This window comes from Psittacula echo (assembly GCF_963264785.1).
Source record: "Psittacula echo genome assembly, chromosome: 8".
In the NCBI taxonomy this organism is placed as follows: domain Eukaryota; kingdom Metazoa; phylum Chordata; class Aves; order Psittaciformes; family Psittacidae; genus Psittacula; species Psittacula echo.
The window spans coordinates 16525425-16533882 of NC_137744.1; positions in this window are offsets into that span (position 1 = coordinate 16525425).

An 8458-nucleotide genomic window follows, 5' to 3' on the forward strand; every position below is an offset into this window, starting at 1 on the left:
TCCACAGTGATTGTCATGTCATATCAAATCTGCACACATGTGATCAGTGTGATGGAGGATAGTGTGATCCTGCTCCAGAAGGAAGTCCTAGCAATGCAACCAGTACTCCATCAGATTTTTTATCCCACAGAAGTCAGCAGAGTGTATGGAAAGAAACGAAGCCAACAAAATGCTCATGACTACATGTATAGAAATCACTACAGCTGAAATCACTGCTTATAAACATGTTAGGGAAGCATTCACATGGCCTGTCACTACCAGGAGGACAATACTGGTGGAAGGACCAGCTGTATATATCTGAATGCTGTATCACTGGCCAAATCTGAACACCCTGCCAGTAATACTTGTAGGCCGGTTTCTCTAGTACCTAGGAAACTTCCATTTTAACATATATTTTGCAGGTTAAGTACATGTTAATTGAAATCCGAAACTTTACAGAAGTCAGGACACTGAATTTTGCAAACAACATGACATAAAAAAGTATATGAAAAAAGCACATAAATAGAAGATATTACACTGAATTTCTCTAAGAACATCCATTGGTTCATTCTGTTTTAAAGAAATTAAAAGTTAAGCATCCCAAACTTGTGATGTATTTATCCTGGTCATTTTACTGGTGGAGAGGGGAAGTAAATAAAAAAATTAAAGATGAGCTTAGCTCTTTGGGTCAGGAAAAACTTTGGGTAGGGAAAGTAACATAGCTCATCCAGCATCTAATCAGTAGCCCCAAACAACTCCTCAATAAAACCAAACAAGCACAGAGCACTGCAAACTAATGTCAACAATACCCTTGTCTCAGTATCTACACATTTGTTTTAAAGTGCTATTTTAGAAATTATTTATATCTTCTTTTAAAAGAAAAGGCTACAGCTTATTGCTTGCATACAAAAGGCACTCTGCTTTGTATTTTCTGTACCTGGCACTAATCCTAGGACACAGAATTGTTCAAAAAAATCCCTGGAAGCTGAATAGCTATGTTTGAATTATCATTGTGTTTTGATTTTGGTTAGGCAAATGAATTTCATAAAAACCTTACAGTGATTGATTTTCTCCCTTTAGAAATCGGTCAAAAGAATGCATTTTTATGGTGGACCTTAGGCACTGAATGATGATTAGAGAATTGAGCAAGCATCAAAACGTTCACAGCACCAGAAGCTATTTTCTTCTCTACTTCTGATTCCTAGACAGTTATTACTTTTGACAAAGAATTACAGACAAATATTCCTTTAGGTTGTTGAAAGTAAGGAGACATTCATTATTAATAGAATTTTTTACCTTGGAAAGAATGTTGTGTCAGAAAGTACCACTTGGGGAGCTTAGGAGGAGATGAGAGATAGAAAGACTGCTGGACTTTATGTATGTTGTACCAGGGGTTTTAAAGATCAGCCGGTTTTATTTTTTTAATTCATTATTTATTTCACCTTTTTTAACTTCTGTAGTGACTGCTGACGACCTCCACAGGTTTTCATTGTACAAATGATCTACAGAAATTGTTTGCTGAAAAACTTGCTCTGTTGTATGTGCACCAGCTTGTACCTTCAGCATGGAATACATACGTATATGCTCACCATTACATTTTTTTCTATTTTTTAGCATGCTGCAGATCAAAAATAATTCAACTGAAATTTTGTAGATTATGTGCCAAATTATGTAATTATATTCTTTATCTTAATTTCTAATCTGTCTGAAAACAATAAGAACTTCAGGATATACAGACCTTTCAAGCATTTTGCAATATACTTTATTTCCCTTACTAATCTTACCAAAGGTTAACTGACTGCTAGATGGACTAGGCCAAATACCTATTTCCCGAAATGGCATTAAATTTAGTTGATTCACTTAGACTATGCAACAGTGATTTTGATAGAGGAGGCATGAGTCAGACTATGTAACCTGAGAAAACCATGTTCTTTTACAAGAATAAATTGTAGCCTGATTTATACATAATACCTTGAGATTTGATGGTGAATTCCATTCACAGTAAGTGTAGCTATCGGATCATTTAAGTGACTGATACTGAAAAATGGAACAAGTCTTTGAAAATTAGTTAACAACATCGTTGAGAAAATCATACTCTAAATTCACAGCATTGTTTTCCACCTGTTGCTGGTTAACAGTTTAGGAAAACAGTTTTACTTTCTTTAAGTGGGTGTTTCCAGGTATAAAAAACTCCATTAAAATAAAATGCTTTACATTCCTTACAGCCCTCCCAAGGGCTTGGCTTCTTGGTTTTTTTTTTCTTTTTAATCTGAAGAAATTTCATATTCATAACAGGCACCTTCACATCACATCCTGTTAGAAATGAGCTTTGATTTGATTCATGTGGTTTCAAATCAGTGTACTCTTCCATGTAAGAAAGTGTGGGATGGGTTTTCTGCTGCTATATCCATGTCTGCTGTATGGGCTTTTCCTATGCTCAGTTGCACAAATCAGGAGCTCTGTATCCCATATCAAAACAGGTTATGCAAAGCAACGAGAAATAATTTCTCAGGATTTTGAAAGCTACTTGTAGAAACACAAGGCTGTCAGATGTCTCATCATAATGAATATGATTATGCCTATTTTTTTCCATCACTTCATGACAGAAGGAAACTGAGTATCACAAGATGACCTCAATACATTGAGTCTGTCATTTACAGGTATACAGATTTATGCAGTAATACCATAAAACTGAAACCCTTACTTTACCCTTGAAATGTGCTTGATCCATGTTCTGGGTTCAGCTATAACAGTTATTTTTCTCCTTAGTAGCTGGTGAAGTGCTGTGTTTTGGCTTTAGTCTGAGAACAATGCTCATGACACACCAATGGTTTAGTTGTTGCTAAGTAATGCTTACTCTAATCAAGGACTTCTCAGTCCCATGCTCTGCCAGTGAGGAGAAGCACAAGAAGCTGGAGGAAGCAGAGACAGGACACCTGACCCAAACTAGCCAAAGGGGTATTCCATACTTGTTCAGATTACACTAAAATGCAGGAACATTTAATGTGTACAGTAATGCTTATGACTGAGCCCCATTCTACCAAATAAATTAGCACAAAATAATATAAAGAATACTAAAAAAAAAAAAAAAAAAAAAAAAAAAACCCAAAAAAAACACCACCAAAAAAAACAAAACAAAACAAAAAAACTTATATTTCCTTAATTTTTTCTTGCAGGGAGGTGGAGTAAAAGTGGAAGGTCAGTATAGATATACTGTCAAAAATACAGTCAAAACTAGATTTTTAGATTGAGATGATACTTGTTTGTTAGACCAGTAGGTTTGGAAGAAGAAGACAATATTTCTGGCACACAAGTCCTTTTTCAGGTCTGAAACAAAAGGAGAAAATTGCAAATGAAACTGTAATTAAGACACTAAGATCAATTGCTTGGGATTCATTAGATATGCATGAAACTCTTCAGGGCAAGAGGAAGGCGTACCTGGGGAGTCAGAGACTCAGTAAGAGGAGAGGTGAGAAGTAGCTGACTTCCAGGGGAAAGAGCTACATGTAATTTATAACTGTTGGAACACTAACATTAATGGGGAGGGTGGTGGTGGTGGTGGTGTGGTTTTGGAAGTGGAACATGATTTGCAGGTTATGTCAGATCAGAAAAACAGTAACTCCAGTCAGTCCATAGTTTGGGGTATTTACTAAGTTACGAATTTGAGTTTCCAGACTTATCTTTCAAAGTATTTTGTAGGTCATTCTTTAATTAAGTCAGAACAGTTGCTTCCAAGTTTAATTCTGCTTTGAAGTTTGCTTCTGTTTCAGACCTAAAGAACTACTTATGTGCCTGAGAGCTTATCTGTTTTTTTCCAACTATACTTAGTCTAATTAAGGATGTTACCGCTACCTGTAAATCTTCTCTTAATTAGCAACTTCATGGATTTGCTGATGGCAAATGCAAGAGTGGATCACTCCACTGCTAGCAAACCAATAGAGAATTAAACTAAGCATGCTGGAATGTCATTTCCTCATTAAAAAATGCACTGACACCTTTTCCTCTCTAACAAGACTATAGCTGCAAAAGGCAGCCCTCTAAGAATGTAATGTTCTTGTTTAGGTCTAACACCTACCTCATACTGTAGTGGTTGCTGAACAACAAAAATGTAGCTAAAAGTTCCTCTGATATGCAGGTGTCACAAAGGAAAACATGAAATAGAAGAACTGACACCTGGAAGGAGTTAAATCAAAGCTGAACTAATTGAAGAATAATATGCTGCTACTGAAATGGAATAGGACATAAAATAGTAATGTTGTTGGAAGAGGCAGAAGGAGAGTAAATGTTGAGTTGATTGGCATACTGCTAAAGAGGGCAGGTCTCCATGGTCTGTGCATATTCCCTACAGAAGTTACATAGGAATGCCAATCAAAGAAAACATTTTCAGTCTCCTGGGATTTAAAGATTTCCACTGAAGTATCTACCTGCTTTCCCATTTAAAGTCAAAGCCAGCAGGCTCAAAGGGCAAACTAAGCAGATGGGATATTGTGAGTGTTGCAAGAAATGACTGAATTGTTTGTTGACGCACTGTATGTACAATGAGCTTCAAAGATTTACACAGAATGTAAAGTGTTGCTGAGGCCATCGAGCTCACCTGAGAAATTCTGCCATGAAAGAGAACCTCCACCTTCCTCCCAAGGGAAAAGGGAAAGCCAATTAAGCTGATATATTAGGGAACAGCAATTTCATAATTTCATTTTAAATATCCTACAGAACCTCTCAAACTTTCAGTGCTAACATACCACTCTTGGTTTTACTACAAAGCAAGAAGAGAAACATATGGCAGGCTCCAAAACTGTTATGAAATTACAAAATAACAGTGATATGAAACCTCATGAATTTTTGAAATAGCTGTACAGAAGTCATGAAGTACCAAGGCTTTAGCTACTACTTTCTGCAGTGAAAAAACCTCACCTGTTAAACTGTCAAACAATAAAAAGATAAATAAGTATATGTTCAAGGGCACAGAGTGCAGTCAGGCAGATAAAACACACTAAAATAAAACCCTTCTGCAAAATAAGCAAAATAGGTTTACACAAAGAAAGGAATTACAGAGAAGAGCAATAAAGCAGCTCATATTTCAGTAACGACCGTCTCTTACAGCGTGGTCTATTCAATCCATTTGAATCTGTGCACACCGTAACATGCAAACATGTAACTGAAGGCAGCCTATAAGGATGGTGGGGAGGGACTATTCATCAGGGACTGTAGTGACAGGACAAGGGGTAATGGGTTCAAACTTAAACAGGGAAAGTTTAGATTGAATATAAGGAGAAAGTTCTTTACTGTAAGGGTGGTGGGGCACTGGAATGGGTTGCCTAGGGAAGTTGTGAATGCTCCATCCCTGGCAGTGTTCAAGGCCAGGCTGGGCAGAGCCTTGGCTGACATGGTCTAGCATGAGGTGTCCCTGCCCATGGCAGGGGGGTTGGAACTAGATGACCTTAAGGTCCTTTCCAACCCTAAATATTCTTTGATTCTACGTTTCTATGCACACAGGCCTCTTTCTAGGCCATGACTGCCATATGCTCTGGAATTCAATAACTACGCATTGTAGCAATTTGGAAAAGTTATCACATACCCAATCTCAGGAGTTATGGGCTCTGAGGACTTACAAAAAAAAGCCCCTGTCCCTTTTTGGCATAATGAAGAACAACTTCACTTGGCCACAGAGAGTGTGCTGAAGGATGGCTTCTGAACTCATTTATCAGTATTGCTGCATCTCCTTCTACCCAATATGCTGGGGTTTTTTATTTATCTAAAACATGATGATTAGACATTCTGTGTACTAGTTCTTCACATTTTCAGATATTTTTAATCTCTTTGCTGTCTCTTAAATCTTAAAAAAAGACATTGTCCTTGCTGCCATTTCTTCTGCTAGCTCTTCTTCAATGAAACTTTTAAAAACCGCCCCATTAACATGCAAGTTACAAGGTCAACAATAGCTCGCTCCAAAACAAAAACTCTGGATCCCGCTATGCTATCATTTCTCTAACATTCAGATTCAGACAATTACACTCCGGATGTATAATTTCTTTCTGTATTTATTGAGGTCCTGTAGGTTAATTTTCACTTAACAATTAACACATTCTAGTAAGCTTCCAAAACGCTTGAAGAGATTTGTCTTGCAGACACCACTGATTCCAGAATAAGAGCCAGTAGTGTTGACCTAGAATAGTGTGTGACATTATTCTGAAAAAACAGCAGGAAAAATAATGTACTATGATTGCAGTTCTTACTTATCAAATATTTATCATATTAAACAAATTAAACATCTTTGCCACGTTAAACAAATGAACAAAAGTATAGCTACATTCTCCATTCCAGCTTTCTATTAAAAATAACAACAAAACAAAAATGATGAAACTAATGATACAAGATATAAAGTACTAAGAAGGTGATTGGATGAAGGCAGTTCAAACAATAAAACATGCCTTAAATAAAAATGTGACTTAGTCTTATCTCTGAACCATCCCTGCCAGTTTTCCTTCCTTCTTTAAAAATAATTATTTACCACTTTATTTTCAGCTCTGAGGCCCCCAATACAACAAGGATGTGGACCTGTTGGAGCATGTCTAGAAGAGGCCACAAAGACAATTAGAGGGCTGAAGCATCTCTCCTATGAAGACAGGTTGAGAAAGCAGGGCTTGTTTAGCCTGGAGAAGAGAAGGCTCTGGGGAGACCTTAGGGCAGGTTCCAGTGTCTAAAGGGGCCAACAAGAAACCTGGAGAGGGGCTTTTGACAAGGGCCTGTAGGGACAGGACAAGGGGGAATGGTTTTAAACTGACAGAGGGAAGAAGGCATTTGATACTGTCTCCCACAGCATCCTCATAGATAAGATAAGGAAGAGTGTGCTTGATGATGAGGTAGTGAGGTGGATCAAGAACTGGTTGAAAGGAAGAAGGCAGACAGTTGTGGTCAATGGGGCAGAATCTAGCTGGAGGTCTGTGACTAGTGGAATCCCTCAGGGGTCGGTGCTGGGACCAGTGCTGTTTAATATTTTCATCGACAACCTGGATGAGGGAACTGAATGTACCCTCAGCAAGTTCGCTGATGACACTAAACTGGGAGGAGTGGCTGACACACCAGAAGGCTGTGTTGCCATTCAGCGAGACCTGGGCAGGCTGGAGAGTTGGGCGGGGAGAAACTTGATGAAATTCAACAAGGGCAAGTGTAGAGTCTTGCATCTGGGGAGGAACAACCCCACGTACCAGTACAGGTTGGGGGTTGAAATGCTGGAAAGTAGTGAAGGGGAAAGGGACCTGGGGGTCCTGGTGGATAGGAGGATGACCATGAGCCAGCACTGTGCCCTTGTGGCCAAGAAGGCCAATGGCATCCTAGGGTGCATTAGAAAGGGTGTGGTCAGTAGGTCAAGAGAGGTTCTCCTCCCCCTCTACTGTGCCTTGGTGAGGCCGCATCTGGAATATTGTGTCCAGTTCTGGGACCCTCAGTTCAAGGAGGACAAGGAATTGCTTGAAAGAGTCCAGTGCAGGGCAACAGAGATGATTAAGGGAGTGGAACATCTCCCTTATGAGGAGAGGCTGAGAGAGTTGGGTCTCTTTAGCTTGGAGGAGACTGAGGGGTGACCTCATCAATGTTTACAAATATGTAAAGGACAAGTGTCAGGATGATGGAGCTAGGCTTTTCTCAGTGATGTCCAGTGATAGGACAAGGGGTAATGGGTGCAAACTGGAGCATAAGAGGTTCCATGTGAACATCAGGAAAAACTTCTTTACTGTGAGAGTGACAGAGCACTGGAACAGGTTGCCCAGGGGGGTTGTGGAGTCTCCTACATTGGAGATATTCGAGGCCCGGCTGGACAATTTCCTGTGTTATGTACTCAAGGTTACCCTGCTCTTGCAGGGGGTTGGACTAGATGATCTTTTGAGGTCCCTTCCAACCCTCGGGATTCTGTGATTCTGTGATTTAGATTAGTTATTAGGAAGAAGTTCTTTCCTGTGAGAGTGGTGAGGTGCAGGCACAGGTTGCCCAGAGAAGCTGCAGCTACCCCATCCCTGGCAGTGTTCAACACCAGGTAGGACGGGGCGCAGAGCAACATGGTCTAGTGGAAGGTTTCCCCACCCATGGCAGCGGGTTGGAACTAGATGATCTTAAGGTCCTTTCCAACCCTAACCGTTCTGTGATTCTATGACTCTATATTACAGGTTAAGTACAGCTTCAAAAGGAGGCAAATACAATTCAGCAAAAAGATTCCTTTGATAAAATTCCACAAACTGAAATATAAATACAGTGCTACAGAAACCAACTTAAGATGGTATGCAGCAGAAACTTGATTTCCCAGTCTGTTTGCTACAGACACTGACAGCAGCAACAAAAAGGATTCTCACTCTATGATTAGCACTGACAAAACCATGGGATAAGTTCCAGCTGCTGCTTGGCTACACACCAAGGTAAGACGACCAGATGCAAAGTTCCCAACCTGCGTACACAATAAGCCAAAGTCAGATTAGCTAGTGATCCG